This window comes from Phocoena sinus, chromosome 10 (assembly GCF_008692025.1).
Source record: "Phocoena sinus isolate mPhoSin1 chromosome 10, mPhoSin1.pri, whole genome shotgun sequence".
Taxonomy (NCBI): Eukaryota; Metazoa; Chordata; class Mammalia; order Artiodactyla; family Phocoenidae; genus Phocoena; species Phocoena sinus.
In genome coordinates, this window is record NC_045772.1 from 87,875,558 (window position 1) to 87,894,526 (window position 18,969).

At 41.1% G+C, this 18,969-nt stretch overlaps 1 protein-coding gene and 1 long non-coding RNA gene across 8 annotated transcripts in view; both read right to left on the bottom strand.

Annotated features, from left to right (window-relative positions):
- The window catches only part of PLEKHA5 (pleckstrin homology domain containing A5), a 245,304-nt gene that overhangs the window by 188,732 nt on the left and 37,603 nt on the right, over nucleotides 1-18,969 (bottom strand). The gene's annotated exons all lie outside the window — the stretch shown is intronic.
- On the bottom strand, nucleotides 14,890-15,271 carry LOC116760758. The gene is made up of 2 exons (XR_004351850.1): nucleotides 15,223-15,271; nucleotides 14,890-15,002 (listed from the first exon to the last, which is right to left on the bottom strand). It is a non-coding gene; the product is annotated as an uncharacterized LOC116760758 (long non-coding RNA).

The window sequence follows — 18,969 nt, forward strand, 5'->3', positions numbered from 1 at the left end:
ACATTCAAACAAAGGCCAAGATATTGGTACCAAATTTTTATTTTTCCTACCCAAGAGAAATTGCTAGATAGCTATTAGTTTGTAAATCACAGCAATAAACTGCGTCCACTTCAGAGTCTTGTGGTTTCCACAAATGTACTTGCCAGAGTTGATTTGTTTCATCTATGGCGTAAATAAGGTATAACTCACTGTGGCTGTACAAACTCTGAAGTTTACTTTGTATTATGATAGCCTATTTACACATAAAGCAGAAAAAAATTTTTTTCCACTGATGGAATCCAAATACATGATTTCAGTGAAAAGTAAATCTCAAAAACCATTAAGTCAGCCAAGAATACTTCAAAACAAATGAAGCAAAATGGCAGCCAGGAGTTGGCTCCTTCTGTTTATCTGCAACAGCTTATATCCTGAAGCCAATCTGAAGGCTGTCTCTATTCAAAACACAAGGCTTTAATGGATTGAACTCTACGGTTCAAAAGTAATCAAGATCTCCTTCAGGGGCTGGGTGTTGGGGGAGACAACATATAGAAGCTTAAAGAACCCAAGAACTACCAAGGATGCCTTACAGAAGGATGACGCCTAGGAAGATCTCCAGCATCCAACGACAAGCGGAAGAGGGCCATCTCAAGGGTTGTCATTTTCCCCAGCAGTATTTAGCTTCCCTGCATAGGGAAGCTGATCTAGGGTTAAGAGTTTTTCTTGGTGTTTATAGCAAAATGGAAAAGTGAGGAAATCAGATGAGTTGAGAAGATCAAAGGAATATGTCATAGACAATAGTTGGGAAGGCTCACCACCCCACAGTTCTCCTGACACTTACAAGAGCCCTAAAGGCCACGTCTATACTGTTAAAGTTGAAGCATAAAAAAATCCTTTTTTGGTTCAAGAACAGCCCAATAACAGCAAATTATTATGATTCAATCTATTGATACCACATATGGCTCTGTCTCCCATCCACCAACCAAATCTGATTCTCTCTCTTGGGAATTTGAGGCTTCAGTGAAGAGATGGTCAGAGCTGAGTCACCTTACTGAAAGCGCTCCAGAGGCTTCAGAAGCTCCTACTGCTAGGGCCCTTGATTCCTGCCCCGCACAAAATCTGCCTGTGCAACAATTCATGCAAGACTGCAAGCTCCCCAAGAATCCTTTCAATGACCCATTTTAACAAATAAGTTCTTTTGATGAGGTTAGACTTGAGTTTCTGTCCTGGCAGCACAAGGAACCTTAACAAATACTAACTGTGAGCCTGGGAGGCTGGACAGGTGGTTCCAGCTGACCCTTGAGTCACCAGTCCAGGAACCAAATTTTGTTTCTCTTTCTGTTGCTCACAGAAGCTGGGCGTGACTGCTGAGTAAGCAAAATACAGCAAGCAAGCAAGATTTCCTCTTTCTTCTTCCAGAGACCTTACAGTTGTTGCACATATACAGACTTGCTCAAAGCATGTTATGTAAACCGAAGGTGAGGGTTGTTAATATAATGTCTAGAGAGGCTCAAGAACTTCGGTTATTTTTAATAGTAACTTGAATAGTCACACAGGTTAAGGAAATTAAAGTAATATAAAGTGCTCATTAAAAACACAGTCCCTCATGGAAGCAACCTAAGTGTCCATTGACAGGAATAGATAAAGAAGATATGGCACATATATACAATGGAATATTACTCAGCCATAAAAAGAAATGAAATTGAGTTATTTGTAGTGGGGTGGATGGACCTAGAGTCTGTCACACAGAGTGAAGTAAGTCAGAAAGAGAAAAACAAATACTGTACACTAACACATATATATGGAATCTAAAAAAAAAAAATGTCATGAAGAACTTAGGAGTAAGACAGGAATAAAGACACAGACCTACTAGAGAATGGACTTGAGGATATGGGGAGGGGGAAGGGTAAGCTGGGATGAAGTGAGAGAACGGCATGGACATATATACACTACCAAACGTAAAACAGATAGCTAGTGGGAAGCAGCTACATAGCACATGGAGATCAGCTCAGTGCTTGTGACCACCTAGAGGGGTGGGATAGGGAGGGTGGGAGGGAGATGCAAGAGGGAGGAGATATGGGGATGTATGTATATGTATAGCTGATTCACTTCGTTGTACAGCAGAAACTAACACACCATTGTAAAGTAATTATACTCCAATAAAGATGTTAAAAAAAAGAACAAAGTTGAAAAAAAAAAAACCCACAGTCGCTAAAGTTATCATGATCCCAATTTCCACTAAAAAGAATCTATTTTAACTTCACTCAGCACACAGCCTCGCAGGTATACCCGCTTCCCCCATGACTCGGTGTGAGATGGCATGAAGAGCACAGGAAATGGCAGCCAAGTAGAGCCTCATGTAATTAGATGATAAACCTATAACTGGGGACCAACTTGGAGTATGGAGAAGATTTCCTAAATCTAAGGGCATACCATACCCTCTGAGCCAACGAAAGGGACTTCACCTTCTCCACGATACAGTGTTTAATGCTTAGTGATGCTGCCTTATGTTTGAGGCAATGTGGCTCTCTCTGCTTCAAACGGCCCAGAGAACTGAAAACTTTCTCCCGTACTCCATCCTAGTCATTAATTAGAAGGATAATTTAAAATACTTCATAATAGTTTTATATGTGTTCATACAATCCTATACATTTTAAAAAGTTAATTCTACTGCGACTAGTAACCAACTACTTGGCAAAAACAGATTAGACTCTATGCAAAACCGTTTCCAGGTGGACTAGAAATGTAAATATGAAGAATAAAAACACAAACATACAGAAGGAAATAGAGCTACTTTTAAAAGCCAAGAATAAATCCAAGCATGACGCCAAAAACAGAAATCAAAAAAGGAAAAGACTGATAGATTTCACTACAACAGAACAAAAACTTCTCCGGCAATAAAGAAATGACAATCAAAATACAAATGAAAAACATATTAAAAATCAAAAGAAAATGACTAATTTATCAAACAAAAATAGATACCGAAGACAATCAATTTGGAGACCAATACAGGAATGTGTAACGGAACCTTAAAAATGGGCTTACCTTTTGACCCATCAAATTCTACTTCTAATAACTTACTCTTTGAAAACACTTCTTATCAAGGATTTGCTTTAGCATTGTTAATGCTTGGCAAAAATAAATCAAACAAAAACTGCCAATACGAGCATGTTAAATTATAATCATCCCATTCGTTCAATGAAATAATCTACTACCATTAAAAAACAGAGTGAGATATATCTCTATTCATTGATGTGAAAAGATCGTCACAATGTACTACTAGTAAGTGGCGGGGGGGGGGGTGGGAAACAGATCAAAAAACAATAAAAATGGGGCTTCCCTGGTGGCGCAGTGGTTGAGAGTCCGCCTGCCGATGCAGGGAACACGGGTTCGTGCCCCGGTCCAGGAGGATCCCACATGCTGCGGAGCAGCTGGGCCCGTGAGCCATGGCCGCTGAGCCTGCGCGTCCGGAGCCTGTGCTCCGCAATGGGAGAGGCCACAACAGTGAGAGGCCCGCGTACCGCAAAAAAAACCACAAAAGAACAATAAAAATGAGGTGCACGGCAAAGACTATGGACTATTCAAGTACATTCTTCCTGGGCACACAGTAGACTACATTTCCGCCCCCATCCTTCCTCCTGACACACTCAGTCTGCTGTGCCTTGTGAGTACGTTCTCTGCAACACAACATGAGCCGAGCTGTAACCTCGGAGCTACATGCTAACGGTGGCAGAGACACCAAGTTCCTGAAACACTGCGAGGAGTGGAAACAGCCCCACCCTACCCCCAGCTGGAGCATCTACCCTGGGCTGCTGTGTGGGAGAAAAATAAACTGCTGTGTCTGTGCCATGACATTTCAGGCCTACATGGCTTCGTCTACCCTGACTAGTAGAGTAGAATACCAGCAGTTTCACTTTTTAAGGAAATCTATATGTGCACGTAACTATTTAAAAAGATCTAGAAAGATATGCATAAAAACGTATCTTTATGCTATTTAACCCTATGGTTGCATGCAGTTTTAAACTCTTTTTCTCATTGCTGTATAGCACCTCATTGTGTGAATATGCCTGAATTTGTTTACCTACTACTGACGGGCATCTGAGTAGTTTCCAGGGTTTTTTTTGCTGTTATTATACATGCCTTTTAGTGAACATATATTCATATTTCTGTTGTGTACTTACATAAGAGAGGAATTACTGGGTCACAGGATATGCATATGTTCGGCTTTAGTAAATACGACCAAACTAAACATGGCAAAGTGATGGCGCCAATTTGCACTCCCACCAGCAGCACAGGAGAGTCCTAGCTGCTCCAACATCCTTGTCAACACTTCTTTTTCATTGTCCCCCTTCTGGTGGGTAAGTACCACATGCTTTTAATTATTCTCAACATAAAATAATTTATTATCTAAAATTCAAGGAAGTTTAATTACAGTGCACCTCTACAATGACATGTGATTTCAAAGCTATATATGTGTTCTCAATGATGTAAAATAATGTTTAGAAAACAGTAAAAAAAAAATCGGCCGCCACTCTGTAAAGTGAGTTAGTTGTAGACACTTGCAACCTGACCTTCTTTGACTTACAGAAAACTATTCTCTCTATGCTTGTAATTCACTTGGAAATATCACGTGGGCTCTGACATCAGAGTGCCTGGGCTGGAGTCCTGCATCCACGACACACTGTGCAGTGTGACCTCGGGCTCTAACCTCACTAACTGGCCACTTCTGACCTTTCACCACTTAAAGGAAAGGTTAAGAGCTTGGCTCCTACAAGTAAGCTGCCTGAGTTCAAACCCTGCTCTGCAATTTCATAAATCTCTCTGGGCCTCATCCTCATCTGTAAGTAGAGGGAAAAAAAGGTCAAACATCACATGAGACTGTGTAAGAAATAAATGGATGTTTATATGCACAGCACCCAGGACGCTGTCTGACATACTGTACACTTGCAACTATCACTACTGCTGCTGCTGCTGCTAGCACCACCGTCACCACCACCAGTCACATATCTGATAGACAAATAAATAAATAAGAAGCCAATGAAATCATCAGAAGGCAAGATAGCACCTGGACCTCAATACACCTGAGCTTATTCTCTAAGACTGACAGTTAATCATCTGCGATCACGTGGCCAGATAGTGAGGGGTCTCAAGTAACCTTCCCCTTTACCTACTTCCAAGTAGATTCAAAGTCCTTTGCAAGTCAGGTGGAAAGACAAGCTTCCACCAGGGAAATCCCAACACAAAGCACAAAGATAGTGAAATATGGGCACCATGTTGTATCTGAAAATTCGTAGCAATGATATTTGCAATAGCCTCCTAACTCATTTTTCTACATCTATTCTGGCCTCTCTAACCTCATCTCACTGGATGAGGTTTTCAAAACAGAAATGTGATGCTGGCACTCTTCTGCTCTGAGGACAAACACAAAAATCCTTAACATGGCCTTCTTGATCCTGTTTGGTAATGATTCCGTGCCTACTTCCCCTGCCTCAGCTTGCCCCAGACTTCTCCATCTACAAAAACCCACCATACTTCCTCCCTCCAGAGGGCTTTTGGGCAAACGTTTCCCTGTGCCTACAATGAGCTGCCTTTCTGTCTTTGCCTGGATAATTCCCGTTTATCCTGTGGATCTCTGTCTGATTCAGTCAGCTCCCTGCAGACTAGGTCTTAGGACACTGTGAGCCCCTCCTTCACCAAGCTTATCACACTTGCAATTTGACCTTGATCTGTGTGACAGCTGATGTACTGACTGTCTCCCCCCCACCAAAACAAAGGCTCCATGAGGACACCTGTGCTCACCACAGTAACCCTGGTGAAGAACACACAACCTAGGGCAAAGTAGAGGCTGAATTCACATCTTCTGGTCGATCAAGTGAATAAAGAAAATGGAAGAAATGAAAGACCGTGGCATGAAAGTATCTCGGGTCAAACCTACAGGGAAATGACAGGATTTCAAAACCTGAAGCTGTCAGCATAGCTAAGGACTATAAAAACGTTACCTCTGCAAGAACGAATCTGCCCACAGCCATTTCCAAAGTGGAAAAAAAAAAGAAGCCTCAGAAGACCTGCAGAGTCTCACGTAAGCGTGATGCCAACACCAAATCAAGAATTCTTTCTGCGGTTTCCTGAATCAAATAAGCGACTGCATCTACTGCCACTTTTATCCGTCTTCTGCGTAAGGAAGCTACATTCAGTTCACCCCTTTTGAATGACACATTTTAGCTCTCCTTGGTTCCCAGAAGAATCTGAGATCAGATTAGGGCTCCAAGGTTACCCTGGAGAGACTGCTTTCATCACTGGTCTATGGGCAAAGCCTGGACTGCAAAAAGGGAAACCATCCTGAACAGATACAACAACTGGGTAAGTATGGGGTAAGGTAAGGTGGGGCCTGGGTGTGTGAACAGTTATCATCCTGTTTATGAAAACAGAGAGTAGGGATTATCTATCTGGATGAATATGTACAACAACTTCCTTCACTTTTTATTTTTTCGTAGTGGAAAGAGAATGTATAGAAGTTTTTTGTTTGTTTTTAGTTGGAGCATGCAAACTCTTAGCCGTGGCACGCATGCGGAATCTAGTTCCCCAACCAGGGATCGAACCCTCACCCCCTCCACTGGGAGCGTGGAGTCTTACCCACTGGACCACCAGGGAAGGCCCTAGGTATAGAAGTTTTAAAGCTGGCTTATTTGATAAATTTGCTAACTCAATTTAAACAAAATATAAGGTGGACTGCACAGTAACAGACACAAGGGTCACGAAGAGTGACAAATCACAGGTCAAATGGTCTACATAATTAGGAAAGACTAAATTGACGCTGCCATGATCACTACTACTTTCAAAAGTAAGAAAGGGAGAAAAGGTGAAATACACAGAGCTTTAATTTTTAAGTTGTTTATCGTTACATATAATAGCTACCAACACAGAAACCTGACACTTAACTGGTAAACTGCATGATCTGGAACTTCTCCTGAACAGCTGACAGTCTTTGAGTAGGTGCCAGGGACGCAAGTTCCTGGCTCACAGTCACTAGTCAGCTGAGGTACAAAAGGACAAATTTGGGATGTGGCAGACCATTTAGGGGTGATAATCAACAGTGTGCGAAAGTTGAGTACAGACACAAAGATCCCACCCAGGAGAAGATAGCCAGACACTCAAATGAAAAACGGAGGCAAAAGCAGACATAATTAGGTAACACTGGTATCTTTGGCCATTTAGGTATAAAACATCAGGAACAAGACATTTAGTACCATGATGTATTTGCATGGCTGCAGTACGTTTCAACGAGGTCAATATTACCTGGAATAAGCTAGATAATATTAAATCAAGTATTAAATTTAGATTAAACTTTCTTCAACCCTGTCCTAACCTGGGACTTCTTTTATGTTTTGGCATTAGGAAAGAACTGTTACTGTTTTTTTTTTAAAGCCCACACACAATTTATAGAAAAAAAAAAGTGCACTAGGAGAGGCTGTATAGTGTCACATTAAGAGTAAGCACTTTGGGACCAGATATCACCTGTGTGACCTTGGGAAGTCACTCATCTCCTTTTGCCCCAGTTTCCTTCTGTAACATGTCGAAAACAATAGTATCTACTTCCTAGTTACAAGGATTAACTGTATTAATATTTATAAAAGTACAAAAACCTGGAACATAGCATGCTTTATGTAAGTATCTATTGAAAACACACTCTTAACATTCTTTGCTTCCTTTAGTTAAGTCGATTTCTAAAATTCCGTGTCATAAAACACCTGAAAGAGTTTAAGTATATATATATATATATATATATATATATATATATTTTTTTTTTTTTTTTGCGGTACACGGGCCTCTGACTACCATGGCCTCTCCCGTCGCAGAGCACAGGCTCCGGACGCGCAGGCTCAGCAGCCATGGCTCACGGGCCCAGTCGCTCCGCGGCATGTGGCATCCTCCCAGACCGGGGCACAAACCCGCGCCCCCTGCATCGGCAGGCGGACTCTCAACTGCGCCACCAGGGAAGCCCTAAGTATATATTTTAAGAGATCTAACTGCTCATACCTTCTACTCATGCTATAAATACCTTCTGTTCATGCAACAAATTCTATTAAAAGAAAAGTGCCCATCTTTTACTTTTATTCAACTTACATAAAGGAATGGCCAGAAAAAAACAGCCATCGCTTATTGAGAACTTACTTTGTACTATTCATACTTTACGTCACTTGGCCCTTACAACAATCCTATAAATTAGATGTTATTAACCGTTTCATAGATGAGGAAACTGAGATGCAGAGGTTAAATGACTTGCCCAAGGACACAGCTAATAAGGTTAAAACACAGCTAATAAGGTTAAAGCTGGAATTCAAACTGGGTTTTTCTGATTCCAAAGTCTATCTTCTTAATCACAAAATACCTTGCTTCTAAAAATAGTTTTGTCATTTACTAGGTACAATGGTCTTTAAATACGTAGCTTAAACGTAGGTAGACCTAAAAAAAAAAAAATCAGATCTTAATAAAAACTAGGTTTTTAAATAGTAAATGGGTATTCCAGAGCACTTGGTAATAAACATAGTAGTTTCTCATAATTACTTCTAAAATCAAACTGACCAACTGAAAAATCGTTGTACTAACAAGTATCACAACAGTTAGCTGAAAATGCTGGGCACCATAATTTCAGAATATTATTTATTTCTGAAAAGAGTGAAAGGGAATTCTTTTTTTTTTTTTAAGGAGTGAGATGCTGAGGCTTGGGATGTGGACATCTGTGTCCGTCCACTAATGATTCTGAATTCCCAGATGCCCTGGAACTCTCTGGCCCCACTTCTCCCCAAGAAAGGCTAGTGCTGACCCCTTGCTTGAAGATGATGCAGAAGCCTCTGCCTTGCAAGGCAGCAGGATAAGCAGGGGTCCCGACTGGTTTCCTCCTAAGAGCTGAATAAGAGGAGTCCTTTGGTCCAGGATAAATATTAATATAGCTGATGTCAATACAAAGCAAAGAGCTGGAGTTAAAATGCCTAATTTCTAAATCATATTTTTAAGTTCAAATGAGTCACTCATGAAAGTAAAATGTGAAAATAAGTATAATGGGAACACTAAATGCAATTGCCAATATTCCACTCCTTTTTTTTTTTGTGGTACGCGGGCCTCTCACTGTTGTGGCCTCTCCCATTGCCGAGCACAGGCTCCGGATGCACAGGCTCAGTGGCCATGGCTCACGGGCCCAGCCGCTCCACGGAATGTGGGATCCTCCCGGACCGGGGAACGAACCCGTGTCCCCTGCATCGGCAGGCGGACTCTCAACCACTGCACCACCAGGGAAGCCCTCCATTCCTTTTTTACAGGAAGTAAGGGAGGGGTGGGAGGAGCAACATAAAAGCCAGTGAGCCTGGCGTCCAGTGAAGAACGGGCAGCTACCTTCGGATTTACATCACAACACCCTGTTCACTACTTGTTCAAGATGAAATAAAGAGTTTCTTAGTGAAATCCAATTTCCTAGTCTGTAAACCTGTCTACACATGCATATCCCCTTAGGAATGGGATCTCTTCCCAATGTTGTATTCCCTAAGGGTCCAATCATGGTGCCTCCAGAGTTAACCTTCAATAAATCTTTGCTACTGAAAAGTTACTAAATCTTCCACACTTCTATATATTTTACAACTTGAAAGGGCAGGTAAATAATGGTACCTGGGACTATACTAATTACTTTCCCTTTTGGGAACCCTCTTTATAACTGTAACTGTAACTTTATAACTGTAACAGTGTAACTAGGATGTCGCCACACCCGCTAATGTGGTCTGTGTTTAAATAGTCTGACCAAAACATACAGAAGTTCGAGAGAATACAAGACATTATAAATCACTAAGTGTAGGAAGTTCCCCAGAGTAGATGCTGCAGAGAACCTGCCCTGTCTTGGTTACCGCACAAGCTGAACAGGTATTACAGGTTTCTAGTTTGAGCTCTTTTCTATACTCTATGCTTCAGACCTTATCTCTGAATGTCAAAGATTCCATCACTGCCTATGTAAAACTGATTAAGGATGTGAGCTAAACACTAAACACTCTCCCAAAATCTGTAAAAATGATGTCTAAGATGCTAACATAAAAGGTTCCTATTCAGAAATAAGATGCTTTTGATTGAAGCTTTACTATATGATTGAAAGGAAACAAGGGTTAAACAACAAAGAAGTGAAGCACTCACATCCTAGGTTTCTAAATAAAACAACAAACGTGTGCCAAGCATCAGGGATGGACCAGGTATAAGGATGCATGCATGTAAGCCTGACTTAATGGTATGAGTTCATACTCCTTACAAAGCCACTTACAGAATACTAAATAAGAAAACCAAACTTCACATGATACTTCCTAGAAGACAAGGTAATCTGTCCACCTGTGGGAACATCATCCTCACCCTACCAGGAAAAAATTTTTCAGCAGCTCCAAAACCATAACCTTTAAGGTATTTTGCACATTCTGAGTGGATGCGTGTGTCCCCCAAACCAGAGTCTTCATGGAGGAAAGAGCAAGGTTGTTTTCGTTTTTGTTTTTACCTCCTAGCAGGAGGTTCTTTAATTGGCTGTTTTTGAGAAGAAGAGCTTCATGTGGGGCTCCCCATCGCTCGCATTACCTCCTGAACCATCCCCCCTCCCCAACTGGTGCGTAGAAATATTCTCTTCCACGAAACCAGTCCCTGGTGCCAAAAAGGTTGGGGGCTGCTGATATAAGCAACACTTGAGACTTCGGGGTTGCAACGGGATCAACAACAGAAGGGGAAGAAGAGTTTCTCTTGGAAGAAAAGAATAAAGGTCACTCCTTTAAACAGACAGAATGGAAGCAAAGATGGGATAAAACTGTGTATCTTGGTTTGGGTGGTGAAAGAAAACAAAATTCTTATCAGGCAGCCTTACTCTTCTCTAGAGAAAGAAGGGACAGGGGTTGTTGGATAACCTCTGAAGAGGTATTAGAAACCATTTAAAGGGTCACTGAGTATTACTGAGGACCAAAGTGAGACTCAGAAATTAGAAATTTATAACGGCCCCAAATGCCAGAGTTATTTGCCCCAAAGAGCGGATAAGAAGATCTGGGTGAGTACCCACACTGAAAAACTTGGAATGGAAAACATGAACAAGAAGTCAGCCACAGTTTTCCAGAGGACACTGGAACTCACCAGCAACAGACAGCAGACGTAACATTTGGGGGCATAAACACCTCCACCCCAGACAGGACGGCGGAAAGACAAACATAGGTGGGTTCAAACTCTTGTGCCTAGTTAGCTAGCTATGATGTTGGTCAAGCTAACTTACCTCTGATTTCATTTGTATCGTATTTTGCATTGTGCTTTGTCAATCATTTCACGTCTTTTGTTTGTTTTTGTTTCCCTTGTTAAGGGAAAGGTCTTGTGACTTTTTTTTTGCCTTTATTTTATTTCTTTATTCTTTATATAGCAGGTTCTTATTAGTCATCAATTTTATACACATCAGTATATACATGTCAATCCCAGTCGCCCAATTTAGCACACCATCATCCCCACCTCACCGCGGTTTTCCCCCCTTGGTGTCCATATGTTTGTTCTCTACATCTGTGTCTCAACTTCTGCTCTGCAAACCGGTTCATCTGTACCCTTTTTCTAGGTTCCACATACATGCATTAATATACATTTGTTTTTCTATTTCTGACTTACTTCACTCTGTATGACAGTCTCTAGATCTATCCACGTCTCTACAAATGACCCAATTTCATTCCTTTTTATGGCTGAGTAATATTCCATTGTATATATGTACCACATCTTCTTTATCCCTTCGTCTGTCGATGGGCATTTAGGTTGCTTCCATGACCTGGCTATTGTAAATAGTGCTGCAATGAACAGTGGGGTGCATGTGTCTTTTTTTTTTTTAAACATCTTTATTGGAGTATAATTGCTTAACAATGGTGTGTTAGTTTCTGCTGTATAACAAAGTGATTCAGTTATACATATACATATGTTCCCATATCTCTTCCCTCTTGCATCTCCCTCCCTCCCACCCTTCCTATCCCACCCCTCTAGGTGGTCACAAACCACCTAGCTGACCTCCCCGTGCTATGCGGCTACTTCCCACTAGCTATCTATTTTACGTTTGGTAGTGTATATATGTCCATGCCACTCTCTCACTTGTCACAGCTTACCCTTCCGCCTCCCCATATCCTCAAGTCCATGCTTTTTTCTTTTTTTTCTTAGATTCCATATATATGTGTTAGCATACGGTATTTGTTTTTCTCTTTCTGACTTACTTCACTCTGTATGACAGACTCTAGGTCCATCCACCTCACTACAAATATCTCAGCTTCATTTCTTTTTATGGCTGAGTAATATTCCATCGTATATATGTGCCAAATCTTCTTTATCCATTCATCCGATGATAGACACTTAGACTGCTTCCATGTCCTGGCTATTGTAAATAGAGCTGCAATGAACATTTTGGTACATGACTCTTTTTGAATTATGGTTTTCTCAGGGTATATGCCCAGTAGTGGGATTGCTGGGTCCTACGGTAGTTCTGTTTTTAGTTTTTTAAGGAAGCTCCATACTGTTCTCCATAGTGGCTGTATCAATTTACATTCCCACCAACAGTGCAAGAGGGTTCCCTTTTCTCCACACCCTCTCCAGCATTTGTTGTTTGTAGATTTTCTGATGATGCCCATTCTAACTGGTGTGAGGTGATACCTTGTTGTAGTTTTGATTTGCATTTCTCTAATAATTAGTGATACTGAGCAGATTTTCATATGCCTCTTGGCCATCTGTATGTCTTCTCTGCAGAAATGTCTATTTAGGTCTTCTGCCCATTCTTCGATTGGGTTGTTTGCTTTTTTAATATTGAGCTGCATGAGCTATTTATATATTTTAGAGATTAATCCTTTGTCCATTGATTCATTTGCAAATATTTTTTCCCATTCTGAGGGCTGTCTTTTCATCTGGTTTATACTTTCCTTTGATGTGCAAAAGCTGTTAAGTTTCATTAGATCCCATTTATTTTTGTTTTTATTTCCATTACTCTAGGAGGTGGGTCAAAAAAGATCTTGCTGTGATTTATGTCAAAGAGTGTTCTTCCTATGTTCTCCTCTAAGAGTTTTATAGTGTCCAGTCTTACATTTAGGTATTTAATTCATTTTGAGTTTATTTTTGTGTATGGTGTTAGGTAGTGTTCTAATTTCATTCTTTTACATGGAGCTGTCCAGTTTTCCCAGCACCACTTATTGAAGAGACTGTCTGTTCCACTGTATATCCTTGCCTCCTTTGTCATGGATTAGTTGACCATAGGTGCGTGGGTTTATCTCTGGGCTGTTTATCCTGTTCCATTGATCTGTATTTCAGTTTTCGTGCCAGTACCATATTGTCCTGATTACTGTAGCTTTGTAGTATAGTCTGAAGTCAGGGAGTCTGATTCCTCCAGCTCCATTTTCTTCTCTCAAGATTGCTTTGGCTATTCGAGGTCTTTTGTGTCTCCATGCAACTTTTAGGATTTTTTGTTCTAGTTCAGTGAGAAATGCCACTGGTAATTTGATAGGGATTGCACTGATTTGGAGATCGCTTTGGGTACTATAGTCATTTTCCAAATATCGATTCTTCCAATCCAAGAACATGGTATATCTCTCCATCTCTTTGTGTCATCTTTGATTTCTTTCATCAGTGTCTTATAGTTTTCTGAGTACAGGTCTTTTACCTCCTTCAGTAGGTTTATTCCTAGGTATTTTATTCTTTTTGTTGCAATGGGGAATGGGATTGTTCCCTTAATTTCTCTTTCTGATGTTTTGTTGTTAGTGTATAGGAATGCAAGAGATTTCTGTGCATTAATTTTGTACCCGGCAACTTTACCCATTCATTGATTAGCTCTAGCATTTTTCTGGTGACATCTTTAGGATTTTCTATGTATAGCAGTATCATGTCATCTGCAAACAGTGACAGTTTTACTTCTTTTCCAATTTGGATTCCTTTTATTTCCTTTTCTCCTCTGATTGCCATGGCTAGGACTTCCATAACTATGTTGAATAATAGTGGAGAGAGTGGACATCCTTCTCTTGTTCCTGACCTTAGAGGAAACGCTTTCAGTTTTTTACCACTGAGAATGATGTTTGCTGTGGGTTTGTTGTATTATGTTGAGGTAGGTTCCCTCTATGCTCACTTTCTGGAGAGTTTTTGTCATAAATTGGTGTTGAACCTTGTCAAAAACTTTTTCTGCATCTATTGAGATGATCATATTTTATTTGTTTGCTTTTTTTTCACACACACACACACACACACTGTATTTTATTTTTACAAGAGATAAATAAACTGACACCAAGCATTGTAGTGGATGAACACAACAAAAGCAACGATGATTGCAATTACCAAACACGAAACACACTCATATTATGTCATAATATTGACATTCAGTCCAGCAATCCTCCACCGTAATGGCTCCTTTATTTTGCAGTGAAAATTGATTTGTGTATTTTTTGCCTCTGAGTCCCTGTGGGATTTTTTATTATTATTATTCAAACAGAAACTCACAAAAATTATAATCATCCTCATCACCTCACTGACTCCCATGTAATTAATTTTTTTGTATCTTGATCTTTTGTTAGCACTTTTATGAATTCATCAGTTTTCCATTAGAGTTCTGAAAATGCTTATTCATTCAGTTCAGCAGTATAGTCAGTTACCAGAAACCTGTACTTGTCAGAGTCTTTTCCATGGATTCCTTAAAGATGAAACCCTTTTATAGGAACATTTTTGCAAAAGCATCAGAGTACACCCAGAACTGTCTGTAAATGACAAAAGACTTAAAGATGACCACAGTTAAAGATTTGATGAAAGTTCATAATAATGCAATTGACAAGGAATTTAAGTTATTTCTGAGATATATATTTTAAAGTAACAACTAGAATTATGACTTGTAACATTATACCAGAATATATAAGATTTTTAGAAATTTCACGTAATGTCTGAAACATCTATATTAACGTATTTCCATACAAATAACCCAAAGAAAGTTTAGTATTAGTTGTTTGTTTGTTTTCTTATACTGCAAGTTCTTATTACTCATCAATTTTTTTTTTTTTTTTGCGGTACGCAGGCCTCTCACTGTTGTAGTCTCTCCCGTTGCGGAGCAACAGGCTCCGGACGCACAGGCTCAGCGGCCATGGCTCACGGGCACAGCCGCTCTGTGGCACGTGGGATCCTCCTGGACCGGGGCACGAACCCGTGTTCCCTGCATCGGCAGGTGGACTCTCAACCACTGCGCCACCAGGGAAGCCCTACTCATCAATTTTATACACATCAGTGTATACATGTCAATCCCAATCGCCCAATTTAGCACACCACCATCCTCACCTCACCGCGGTTTTCCCCCCTTGGTGTCCATACGTTTGTTCTCTACATCTGTGTCTCAACTTCTGCTCTGCAAACTGGTTCATCTGTACCATTTTTCTAGGTTCCACATACATGCATTAACATATGGTATTTGTTTTTCTCTTTCTGACTTACTTCACTCTGTATGACAGTCTCTAGATCCACCCACGTCTCAACAAATGACTCAATTTCGTTCCTTTTTAGGGCTGAGTAATATTCCATTGTGTATATGTACCACATCTTCTTTATCGATTCGTCTGTCGATGGGCATTTAGGTTGCTTCCATGACCTGGCTATTGTAAATAGTGCTGCAATGAACATAGGGGTGCATGTGTCTTTTTGAATTATGGTTTTCTCTGGGTTTATGCCCAGTAGTGGGATTGCTGGATCTTGTTCCTTCATCTGGTATGTAGCCCCTCTGCCTTTTCATCTTGTCTATCTTTCTGTGAATGTGTTTTTTGTTCCACATGCTGCAGGATTGTAGTTCTTCTTGTTTCTGCTGTCCGCCCTCTGGTGGATGAAGCTATCTAGGAGGTTTGTGCAAGCTTCCTGATGGGAGGGACTGGTGGTGGGTAGAGCTGGGTGTTGGTCTGGTGGGCAGAGCTCAGTAAAACTTTAATCCGCTTGTCTGCTGATGGTTGGGGCTGGGTCCCTTCCTGTTGGTTGTTTGGCCTGAGGCAACCCAACACTGGAGCCTACCTGGGCTCTTTGGTGGAGCTAATGACAGACTCTGGGAGGGCTCACGCCAAGGAGTACTTCCCAGAACTTCTGCTGCCAGTGTCCTTGTCTCCACAGTGAGCCACAGCCACCCCCCACCTCTGCAGGAGACCCTCCAAGACTAGCAGGTAGGTGTGGTTCAGTCTCATATGGGGTCATTGCTTGTGGGTCCCGATGAGCACACTACATTGTGTGTGTCCTCCAAGAGTGGAGTCTCTGTTTCCCCCAGTCCTGTCGAAGTCCTGAAATCAAATCCCTCTAGCCTTCTAAAGTTTGATTCTCTAGGAATTCTTCCTCCCACTGCCAGACCCCCAGGTTGGGAAGCCTGACGTGGGGCTCAAAACCTTCACTCCAGTGGGTGGACTTCTGTGGTATAAGTGTTCTCTAGTTTGTGAGTCACCCACCCAGCAGTTATGAGATTTGATTTTATTGTGATTGCACCCCTCCTACCGTCTCACCGCAGCTTCTCCTTTGTCTTTGGATGTGGGGTATCTTTTTTGGTGAGTACCAGTGTCTTCCAGTCAATGATTGTTCAGCAGTTAGTTTTGATTCTGGTGCTCTCGCAAAAGGGAATCTCACTTTTTTTTATAAATGTATTTATTTTATTTATTTTTGTCTGCATTGGGTCTTTGTTGCTGCGTGTGGGCTTTCTCTAGTTGCAGTGAGCAGGGGATACTCTTCATTACGGTGTGTGGGCTTCCCATTGCGGTGGCTTCTCTTGTTGCAGGGCACGGGCTCTAGGTGCATGGGCTTCAGTAGTGGCTCGCGGGCTCAGTAGTTGTGGCTCGCAGGCTGTAGAGTGCAGGCTCATTAGCTGTGGCACACAGAGTTAGTTGCTCCGCGGCATGTGGGATCTTCCCAGACCACAGCTCGAATCCGCGTCCCCTGCATTGGCAGGCAGATTCTTAACCACTGCACCACCAGGGAAACCCCTCACATGTCTTTTTAAAAAGGCACATGTTAAATGCTACCCATAAATAAGAGAAAATATACAAAATCAGATAAATTATCTAAAAGTACCTAGATCGGTGCCTGGCTTCGCGGGCACTCAGTAGATGTTTGTTGATATGCAAAACAGCTTCTGATGGAAGATTACAAATTCCTTAATAATTTATTACATATGACAATCGTTCCCTGCGTTTTATATTTACAGGTATAATTTATTTCATTGGGAAGGGGCTACAAGGTGAAGATAGACTCCAATTTGCTCTTTTGCCTACATACAAATAGTACTCCAAGGTATCGGGGGGAATACAGAGATCTAGGGATGGAATTCAGAAAATCCACTAAGTTAGGCAAGAAAAAAATTATTCTTTGCCATCACTGATCTCTAACTGAAATTTAACATTTCCTTTAATTATGAATATAGACAACAGGCCACACTTGTATTAGCGGCACCTCTGATTTTTATCAACAAGAAAATTCAGATATTTTATATCGTATTATATTCACTGCAGATATCCTGAAATATCATTTACACTCATTGCCACTCCAAAATTACCAGTTATCAGACTCACTTTCAGACTTTATTTAATGTGATATAGATATTACTGCATCACAAGTATGTTTGAAAATTGTCCTACCTGTATTTCCATATAATCGGCCTGCTCTACAATCATACAGCTGGGCGCGTGTGTGTAATACAGATTTTAAAAAGGTTAAGAACTTCTGTTTCAAAGGACGGTTAAGACCCTGCAGACTTTGCTCTATTCCAAGAGGTTCCCCCCCTCTTTCTCTCCTCTTTCCCAGTCTGTCCTCCTCACACCCCTCTTCCATCCTGCCTGGCTTCAAATGCAAGGAACTTGGGAAGAGAAAGAGGGCAAAGAGGAAAACCTATGGCCAATTCTGCATCCCTTTTCTCCTCTCCCCTCAAATATGATTATTATTTATATTCACATTCACAGCCTCTAAATACATTTCCTCTCCTAAACTCTGAAGTGTCTTTTGTGACTCTTTGCTCCTTAAACCCTAACACCAATATCAGTGATAAAATGTCTAGGGTAGTCAGCGTGTCACTCTCAATTGGACAAATCATAGCTTTTTAATGCCCAAAGACCCATAACCTGTGTGGCTACAACTGATAGAAGGGGGTCTATCAAACAACAAGGAGACAGTCGGATAGGGAGAGGTGGGCAGTGGAGGGAATGGGCTGGGAAGGGAGGTGGGCTGCAGAAAGAGTTTTGATTTCTCATCTTCCTAGTGTTGGAAGGAAAGAAGGAATGAATAAAGGGAAACACATACACACACACTCATACTTGGAGAAACCAGCACATGGGCTATGAAACTGCTCCAGGAAAGGAAGAAGAAAGAGTAAGACTGTGTCCCCATTGGAAGTGGGCCAGGAAGAAAAGAAGCACTGGGTGAATAGAGAACAGTGAAGATAGAGGACCTGCTGGTTAGTCCTCGATACTAACTTGGTTAGTTCTCAAGCACCTAGTTCATACTAAGAAGTGTCCAAATGGGAAGCCCAGGTTTGTTCATATTCACATGGTTCTTCTCCCCAGATTCCATGTACCCAGAACAAAACTCCACTGGAGACCCTACAGGAAGCCCAGGAGCCATCTGCTGAAGCTTAGAGCTAGAGAAAGAGGTTTCCATCACACTTGATTAAGAAGGGAGGGGGAAGGCAAAGGAGAATCCTTACAATGTTACAGTAGAGGGATGTATCTGCCCCCAAAAATACTGCAGATGAATTAAGTTTTCCAGTACTATCAGTATTACACATCACAAGTTGGCTGATTTATCTACAAATTATTTCTATGAGACAATGCACTTGTGCAAGTTCTAAACAAATGATTCATATAAAGTCTGAACATGACTCGTGACAAAGAACTACTTTTATTAATTATGCCCCAAAGCACCAAACAAATGTAGGAACAGAACATAAGAAAGTAAAAGTTTAAGAAATGATGAAAATATTAAGACAGTGGTAAACATCTT